At 32.1% G+C, this 10,287-nt stretch overlaps 1 pseudogene across 1 annotated transcript; it reads left to right on the top strand.

The window, feature by feature from the left end:
* The first annotated feature begins 1,532 nt into the window (after nucleotides 1-1,532).
* On the top strand, nucleotides 1,533-9,802 carry LOC143624514 (myosin-binding protein 3-like; annotated as a pseudogene). The gene is made up of 6 exons (XR_013152128.1): nucleotides 1,533-1,554; nucleotides 3,390-3,948; nucleotides 6,968-8,004; nucleotides 8,074-8,196; nucleotides 8,305-9,581; nucleotides 9,733-9,802. The product of XR_013152128.1 is annotated as a myosin-binding protein 3-like (transcript).
* The last annotated feature ends 485 nt before the right edge of the window (nucleotides 9,803-10,287 follow it).

The raw sequence follows: 10,287 nt of genomic DNA, 5'->3' as shown, positions 1-10,287 counted from the left end.
AAACATAATGTTTTGGTTGTCAAAACTTGAAATTTACTTCTTGTTTCCTTAAGGGGATATAATAGACAAAATGATTAGTTTCAGTTTCATATATACTTTTACAAACATTAGAAATACCATATATATATATATATATATATAAATAAGTAAAGTTTAAAATAATATATATGTTCTTACAAAATAGTTAAAAATATCATATATGTCCATAACTCCATACCAAATAGTTTAAATATCATATATACCACCATTCAATAATCACACTTTAATGAATCACAATTTTACTGTTATTTTTTTAAAAATTTTAATTTTCATATATGTCAAAAATATTTAACGAATAGACCATTATACCCCTTAACATTACATAATGTGTTTATACCATATACTATTATTTTTAATTTTAATCGACCTTTCCCATCTTTGACGACAACAATTGTCTCTCGTAACTTCTTCAAAATTGCAAACCTTCTAAGGTTTATCGCATCGAATGGTCTACATTGTAAACCTTTAATCGCGTCTAATCGATCCAGGGTACTATGGTATTTTTTTATATTTTTTTTAAATTAGGTATATATGATATATTAATAACTTTGTAATGACATATATGATATTTACAATTTTATATAGGTATATATGATATTTTCAATATTTGTATAATATATGTTTTGTTTTGCATAAGTATATATGATATTTTCAATATTTATAAGATGATATATGAAATTGCCCATAGACAAAAAGTACGTTTTTTGTTGTATTTTTGTGCTCTGACATGAAAAACAAAACGTACTTTTATATTGTATTTTTGTGCTTTAACAGAAAAGGAAAAAAAAAGTATTTTTTATATTATATTTTTGTGCCTTAACATGAAAACAAAAAATACTTTTTATATTACATTTTTGTGCTTTAACATAAAATTGAAACATGTTAGTGTTACATTTTAATATGTAACACGTGAACCAAACCATAGACTTTTTGTGAATGCAGCATTTAAAACTTAGACATGAATGCTTAAAATGTGAACCATACCATAGACTTTGTGTGAGTGACTTTTTTTATTTTCATAAAATATTTCTACCAATTTCATATTAATATAGTTATTTATTAACACAATAAACCGATAAGTTTCTCGTATTCTCTTGCCCAAACAAGTTCTCGTATTCTTTTGTCTAGGGTTGTGATAACATGTCGCACACGATACGATAAGACACGATGACACGTTGTACTAAACACGAACACGACACGATAACTAACCGTGCCATTTTTTCAAAACACGAACACGAACCTGTTTAGCAGGTTAACCTGTTAAAGGAGTTGTTTAAACATACAATGAATAATACATGTGTAATGAAACAAAATTTTTGAAATAAGCATAAAAGTCTTAATTAATACATAATTCATAACATATTTGAAACAAAAAAAACCACATCTTTTAACATATACGAAAAAAAACCCGCAAATACATAACGTACTTGAACAAAAACCATAATATCAAATCATAACACTCATTAAAAATATAACATCAAGTTATGACGGACATGAGTGAAACGTCGTATACAGGTATGTCTTTGGATTTAGGACCTTAGAAGTGTATGTTCATTTATCTTTTAAATTAAAAATCTAAACATGATACTAACATGTTAATATGTCTTTAACCTGTTAGGATATGAATTTTAACATGTCTTGAACCGGTCGACATGTTTAAGACACGAAACCTGTTAAGCAAAAACTCAAACCTGTTAATACTCGTGTCGTGTCGTGTTAACAGGTTCGTGTCATAAATTGACAACCCAAACCTAAGGTCTTTTTGTAACATGCTTGCTTTTGTCTTTTTTCCTTTTTTTTTAGTTTTTAGGAAACATCATGTTTTGGTTGTCAAAACTTCACACTTTACTTCTTGTTTCCTCTAGGGGATATACTAAACAAAAGAGTAAGACTAAACGTACATCCTTCTTTTGCTAAACATACACCCTACTTTTACTCGTTTTACTGAACGAGTTTCATCTCAGCGCACTGTCGTCTCTTTGGGCAAGTGTGCATAGATATTGGCCTTAGCTGAGGGTTTCCTGAGGATCGGATAACGAGTGTATTCCTGTATGATGAATTTAACTAGTAACTCATTTAAAGGATTCGTTAGCCGTTCAAAGAAAATAAAAAATAATAAAGAAAAAATAATTAAAAGAATTGAAGTACTAAATGTACAATTGTGAGTTATATGAGATTCAAAGCTTTTCCTTTTCATATCATAACAACCAACCTACTATTTTTTCCTTCTTTCCTACCTACTCTTCTTTTCCCTCTTTTCTCTTCTTTTATGTTGAAGACTGCTATTTTTCTCTTCTCTTCTCTTCATGTATCTGATTTTGGCATGAAGAATTGAAGTTGTGTTTGTATGGGAGCATCTTTTGTTACAAGGTCCCATGGCTATTATTTTCTTTGATCTCTTTGTTGGAATCGGTGGTCTCGGAATACGGTATAAAATCTGTTTTAGTTTCTTTCAGTCTTAATCACTTTGTATGCATAAATTTTCGGTTATGTGTATGATATTTGGCTCTTTTACTATGATTGTTTTAAAAATCTTGTCTTTTTAAAGGTTTTTTTTTACAATAACTTAGCAAATATACTTAAATTTTGTTTAATTAGTTAATCTTTTGTTTCTCTCTTAAGGCATTTTAAAGAAATTAGAAGATATACTTAGAATTTAGTTTAATTTAATTAATTAGTTTTATGTTTATTCCTAGTTAATTTTGATTAATTGTATGTTGATGTTTAACTCAAAATATATTATATCATATAAAGTTTGTGTTTTTATGTGACTATGTGTCATAGTGAATTTGTGTTTTTATGTGCATCTGTTATGTTTTCCCTTCGGTTAATTTTTTCATAGTTTATTGATCTGCTTAAATATCATGATTTAGAAATGTGTGAGTATGAGTATGCTCTTGATACTGTTTAGAACTGAAAACTAAAAAGACACATTTGTAAGTTATTTATATTATTATATGATAGCTGCTTCAGCTATTGGTTTTCCAATCTGCTGTTGATGTTTAATATCATGGTTTGGCTAGCAATTTCTGGTTTCTTTCTTTTTATTTTTAATTTGCTTCCTTGAGAGCTCTTGGCTAACTAGAATTAGTTATATATAAGTTTATATTGATGTTAAGTTGCTTCTGTTGTGGGATATGGTTGGTTGGTATATTCTGGTTTGGTTTTTGGTTTATATTCTAATCGGGTTCTGGTTGAAATGGATTGTGTTCAATAATCAGGTTTGGGTAAGATAACTTTTAGTTTATGCATATTGCAAATATTCTGTCTTTTTTGTTTCTGTTTTAGTATTTTATTGGTTAGATACGTTAGGTTTATTAATTTCTGATAAGTTTTTATTTAACGTGCAGATCTGCTTAGCGCTTTGCCTTGCAGTTGGTGGTGCACGCTGTTATCTTTACTTCCCATTCAGATTGCGGTGCGGACTTGTTTTCTGTCGTCTGATTGGAAACAAAGCTGGAAGCACATTTGGTCTATTCATCTTGATGGCGCGGCTCCTTTTGATACTGTCGAGCGGGTATCAAATTTGCATGATCGCGTCATGGAAGCGCTAGATGGTTGTTCACTTGATGAGTTGCACATGTATCTGCTTCGCGCCTTTAATGGCCCAACGAGCCTTCCGATCTCGTGGGTTCATGACGGGATATGCAAGCGGATAACCGAGTTAGACTTGCAAGTGAACTTTTTGGAGCTACCCACGAGCTTCTTCACGTGCCCAACCGTCAAAATACTCAAACTGAGGTTGACAAGGTGGGTCCCAAATTTGTTGGAACAAAACTTGGAGATAAACCTTCAAAGTTTGGTATCGTTAGATGCATCCGCTCACCAAGAAGTCTATCAAAGCTTGTTTCGGATTATAGGCGGTTCTCCGGCATTGGAATCGATTAAGTTTTGCGGTTGGGCAAAAACGTAATGTTGGATAGGTATTAGTTTTTTTTAAGTTATGTATGTTTGTGCCAAAGAGGTATTAGTTTTCTAGATAAACCATTAACCATGATTTGTAATGCAGATATAAAAAAATTGATCAGTTTTTCTGTAATATTTGTAATTGATTATTTTGCTCCATTAAACATCTTCCATAATCTACTGCACTCTAGATAGTAAAGCATACAAACATATATGTAGTTTTGTTTGGTTGTGTCATACATTTCAATTATAACCGCACCACGGCATTTTGTTAATCAGTTATGGATTTTGAATATTGGTTTGTTTTCATTTAACTTGGGTGAGCCCGAATCGCCATGGGATAAGCCCGAGTCACCTCCACCTTGTTTGGTGTAGAGGTTGCATTTTGATTGTTGGGTTGCTTGAGTTGACTTCAATTAAATGAGTAACTTCTATAGTTTTTCTCTTTTTATCTAGTTAATTAGTATGTAAAATTATTCTTATTTATTGTATATATAATACTTATTATTAAGTCATCATGATCAAATACTTGCTTTCTAAATTTATGTTTACATTATCTCCAAAGGTATAAAAAAAATACAATGGCCCTTGTATTAAGTCTTGTTAGAGGTTTTCTATATCATTGTTTACACAAACAAAATGGCATTATGCATCTAGACACTTTCAATAATTGATCAGTTTTAAGTATCTAAGTATATAGTTAGACTGAACCTCATGTCTGTCCGAGTTTATTACAAATCGAGTTTTCCAAACTTAAAATCTTATAGAGATGCTTACATAAAACTCGAAACCTCTACATCCCTCTGCTTAATCTTAGAAACTAAACTTATGTTAACAAGATAGTTCTTAAGAGATACAAATAAATTACAATTACGTGTCATAAGTATGTTCTATAAATAAACTAAGGGGGAAAGACTAATTCAAATTTGGTTGACCGGTTAAGCTTGATTCGTGTGTTTTCCTTAATAAGCTCTCTCATGATGGACGGTCTAGTTGTGAGTTCAATACTTTAATCTTGAATATGAGATGATCTTGGTAGACTTGATGAGTAGATCTATTGGTTATGTAATAAAGCACATATATAGTTGATTTATTACTACGTTATTTATATTATTCTAGTTGATATGCACCCAATCCATTAATATTAAAATATATAGATTAAAAACTTAGTTTTGAAAACGGTGTAAAATCATTTACATAAAACCCGCACAAGTTCTAAAATTTTAATATGGTAACACTCAAGTTTCATTAGTTTACACAAACAACCTCACAATTTTTTAATATTGTACGGATCGATAAAGATTGAATTTCCGTCGCAACACGTATATAAACAACCCCACAAGTTTATAATATGGTAGAAACCGATAACGTAACGAACCAAACAGAGTTCCCACCGCAACATGCCAACACATGGGTTTATAGCAACCAATTATATCTAAACATATAACACAGTAGTTTCGATGACACCATGCTTTCCGGTTAAATGATTAAGGGTGCAAACGAGCCAAGCCACTCGCGAGATATTTGAGATTGGATCGTGAAAAAGCTCGACCGAGCCTAGCTTAATTGAACTAAGCTCGAGCCTAAAAGTAAGCTCGTGTGATAAACGACCCCGAGCTTCACTTATGGAGCTCGAGGTTCGCGAGTCTAAATGAGTCTGTCATTTACATATTTTTTTTAAAGTATAAATTTAATAATTACTAATTAGTATAGTATATATAACATTATAAAAAGGTAAATAAAAATAACTAAATAATATATATTAGTTTATACATGATTTATAATTGGAAAAAAATATATATACAAAAATAATTAAAAGATATAAAATAGTAATTAATAAATAGTAAACGAGCCGAGCTCGAGCTTGAAAATCTACTCATGAGCCAAGCTCGATCTTTGAAAATGAAGCTTGAAACGAGCTAATCTCGAGCTTCATGTAAGTTAAACGACCCGAGTTCAAGCCCAGTCGAGTTTGGCTTGGCTTGGCTCGGCTCTGCTTGTTTTCATCCTATTAAGATGATCGAACCGATAGATCCGGTCCGGTCAAGCTTTTGTAAAAGAAGTATATATGATTAGGTCCAACATGTTATATCCTTAGTGGCTCCCCACACCTTACTTTTATTTAGTGACCCCACCACCTACTTATTTTGTGGTTTATCGACCCCCCTAACCCTTAACTGGCTTTTATATTCTTATTATGATACTACATCACATTTGAATATTTGATTTTTATATGATTTTATTTTTTTATGGACCATTTTAATGTATTAAGTATGGTTGTCATAATAATAATAATAATAATAATAATAAAAAAGCCAAAATATACAATGGTCCTTGCATTAAGTCTTATTGGAAGGTTTATAAATCATTTAAACACAAATATATATAGACATTTTAAATACGTAATTAATTTTAAGTATAACAGTCTCAATCGTATAATCACATGTACATAATTCGCTAAAGAGTGTGAAAAAGAGAAATTGTTAATAGTCTCATATATCATTCTTAAAAAATACGTAGAAGTCTATATATGGTTTTGTTTACCAGAGACGTGTACGGTTCAGTTTGATTCAAATTTTTTAGCCTCAACCAAACCTGAAGTCATCGGTTAATCTATTTTATTAACCAATCTGTTCAGTTTACTCAGTTAGTTTCCAAGTCGTTAAATTAATTTCAATTAATTTGGCTTCGTTGATTTTCACATGTACATGTATTAAACATGTTTGTAAATTGTTAAGTTGAAAAGATATTATTCTTAATGAAATTATATAAGTTTACTTTCAAAACAAAACATGAATTCCACTTGGTTTACCTTTTTAATATTATTTTATATAAAATATATTAAATTAAAGTAGAATGTAGCCCCAATGACAGCATACAAGTCTTAAATCTGTTGCTTAAAACTCAATTGTCAAAACCTTGAACAAAAACTTATCTCTCTGTTCTTCACTTGTTCATATTTCATCAATTCTTGTCTTTGTAAATACACATTAAAAAAAACAGAGTAATGGCTGCAAACAAGATCACAATCGCTCTCGTTTACCGCGGTTATCGAATGGATATTAATCATTCTTCTTCTTCTCAACTCTGTATTCACTTATTTGATCATCAAATTCTCCCAGTTCTTTAACTTAAACCCCCCATGTTTCTCGTGTGCACGAATTGATCGGTTTCGATATCGTCTATGTGAAATTCATTTGAAAGAGGTTTCGGAATTGAAATTCTGTTCTGTTCATGGAAAATTGGCTGAGTTTTGTGGTATGTGTGAGAATTGTTCTTCTTCTGGTTTACGGGTTCGGAATGAATCGAGGAATTTTGTGTTTTCGAAGGTGGAACGGATTGATTTGGTTCGGGATGATGGAGAAAATGAAGTGGATTTGAAGTGTTCTTGTTGTGGAGTGAGTTTTGATAGGGAATTTGTTGATGATGCTTCTTGTTTTGTGATTCATCCTTCAGAGGATGAATTGGATGGTGTTGAAAACCGGAACCCGATTGGTGATTTTATCGAGAAAGATGTTTTGGATGATCATTTGGGATCAAATTATGAAGAAGTACAACAAATTGAAAGCAGGGGAGGTGTGGTACTTGAAACAGGGGAAACAGGGGAGTATGCGATTGAAGTTACTAGAAAATTGATTAATACAGAAGAGGATTTGATTCAATTTGAAGTACTCGATTCAAAAAACGAAGACCATCGAAGCGATTTTGAAGATGAAGATGATCATGAATTTGGGGAATTTCAAGAAGCTCAGACGAAATCGCAAGAAATCGTCAATTTTGTTCACCAAAAAACAGAGCAAGAGTCCAAATTTTCTGAGAATTTGATTGATTTGAAGATGAAGACCGAAAACTATCGAAGCGATTTTAAAGATGAAGAGCATGAATTTGGGGAATTTCAAGAAGCTCAGACGAAATTGCAAGAAATCGTCGATTCTGTTCAACAAAAAACAGAGCAAGAACCCAATTTTTTTGATAATTTGATTGATTTGATAGATTTGGGTGATGAAAAAGCTGATATGAATGAAGGAGTTCAAGAGGATGATTCGGGTTGTCATTCGGGTAAGTTTGATTTTGTAAGTTTAATTGAATTAAACTAAATAATAATAATCAAATACTCTGTTTTTGTAGTTCATGAAGAAGAGGAAAATGTGTCAATTGGAACACATATTCCTGTTTTGGATTCATGTGATGAGATCATACATGAAGAATCTTCAACAATTTATGATAATGTGCATTCACATCTTGAAAATGGTGAGTTTAATACTAAATAGTGTTTTAATAATATGATTAATATGTATTCACTCAATTAAGTGTTAATATTAAGAACTCATTTAAGTTTTGTTTTTGTTTATTGATTAGATTGTGAAAAACCTTTTGTGGAAGAAAATTTAGGGGATTTGAAGAATTTGAGTATAAATATAGAAGAGATTGAAGAGGATAGATCTCCGGATACGCCATTGGGTATTCATAGCCCGAATCCATTTCACAAGAGGTGGATGATCTCAAGGCCGAAAGACTCGGGACAGAAGAGTCATTTGACGGAAGTGTGATTAGCGAAACGGATGGTGGTGATCCCATTGACACGGTCGAGAAGCTCCAATCGGCTTTAAAAGCCGAGCGGAAAGCGTTGCGTGATTTATACTTGGAATTGGAGGAGGAGAGAAACGCTTCGGCTGTGGCCGCTAATGAGACAATGGCAATGATAAACCGCTTCAAGAAGAGAAGGCGGCAATGCAAATGGAGGCATTGCAATATCGACGAATGATGGAGGAACAGTCGGAATATGATCAAGAGGCGTTACAATTATTGAATGAGCTTATGTTAAAGAAGGAAAAGGAATTGGAATTGTACAAAAAGAAGGTGTTGGATTACAAGGCGAAAGAGAAGACGAAAACGAATTCTGTTTCGGTTTCATGGAGTCACTCGGAGGATGACAATAGGGCGTCTATCGATTTGTACCATGTACCAAAAGACGAAAATTCCCATGATGGGGATCGAGAGGTCCAACATCCACATGCCCCCGTTGACTCGGTTTTGGATTTGGAATCGACATTAGCGGATTTTGAGGAAGAACGGGTTTCGATTCTCGAGCATTTGAAGTTTCTTGAAGAGAAGCTTGTAGCATTGAGTGATGAAGAGGATCAGCATTTTGCTAATGTGAAGGTAATAGAGGATCACTATGAAGAGACTAACAATATTGGTTTTAGTGGTCAAGTTATTGAGAGTACTACAAATGGATTTGTGGGAAATGGAAAACAAGCAATGGGGAATCAACTTCTTCCACTTTTTGACGCGATAAGTATCGGGGTATATGATAATGTGACGGTTAGAAACGGACACGAGAATGGATTCCATCACTTTAAGTTTGAAGACACAGCTGTCTCGAGATTTGAACTCGAAAAGAAGCGAATAGATATGGAAGAGGAAATTGATCAACTATACGTAAGGTTACAAACCCTAGAGGCCAATCGAGGGTTTTTAAAACACTTAATCGGATCAATTAAAAAGGGTGACAAAGGGATGGAAGTACTTCAAGAAATCTTGCATCATTTACGAGACCTTCGAGATGTGAACCTTCGATCAAAGAGTTACACCGAGAATGTCCTCTTATGAGATCCGTTACAAATCTATACACGGTACGTAACTAGTCATTTTTTGTCTAATAAGCCATCAAGAGTTTCTATCTTTTTATAATATAGAAACTCTTAATGTGATGATAAAAAAGAAAGCAAACTTTTGTTTATTAATTTTAGTTGCTTTATGCCACTTTTTTTCACATGTTTTTAGGGTCAAAAGGTGGTGCATTATGAAAGAGAAGTCCTTAGAGGATGGAGGAGTAGAGGATCATTCATGTGGTTTTTTCTTTGTTTCAATTATGCCCTTGTGCTGTTAGTATGTTTCTAAAGGCATCAAGGGGTTTTTGAGTCATTTCATCTCTATTTTTAAGGGAAAAAAGGAGGATGATGAGGTTTAGAAAGAAAAAAAGGTCAGAGGTAAGAAAAATTACGATTTTTTACAATGATTTAGTTTCATGTCAAGTAAAGTTAACTTATGTATGTCCATTGAAATATGTATGTTACATAGTGTACCTTTTGGTAATAAGTTGAGATATGTTGTTTATTTTGTATGTTCTAGTTTAATCTTATTTATATTATAAAATTATATTGTATAACATAATGTGTACATAATGTTACACATTATGTTTTATTGTATAATCTTATAATATTAAGGGGACAAATATGAGATATACAAAATGGAACAATATACTCTTTTTATGGTTGACAATTTGGATTAGGAAAATTTCAAAATTTTGGAATTTTTTTCTTTGTATTGAGTTTGTCT

Source organism: Bidens hawaiensis, unplaced genomic scaffold (genome assembly GCF_021521415.1).
Source record: "Bidens hawaiensis isolate Kalapana, Puna unplaced genomic scaffold, B.hawaiensis_p1.1 tig00003855_1, whole genome shotgun sequence".
Lineage (NCBI taxonomy): Eukaryota > Viridiplantae > Streptophyta > Magnoliopsida > Asterales > Asteraceae > Bidens > Bidens hawaiensis.
Note: the sequence above shows the minus strand (reverse complement) of the source record. Positions and strands in the feature narration are given on the sequence as shown.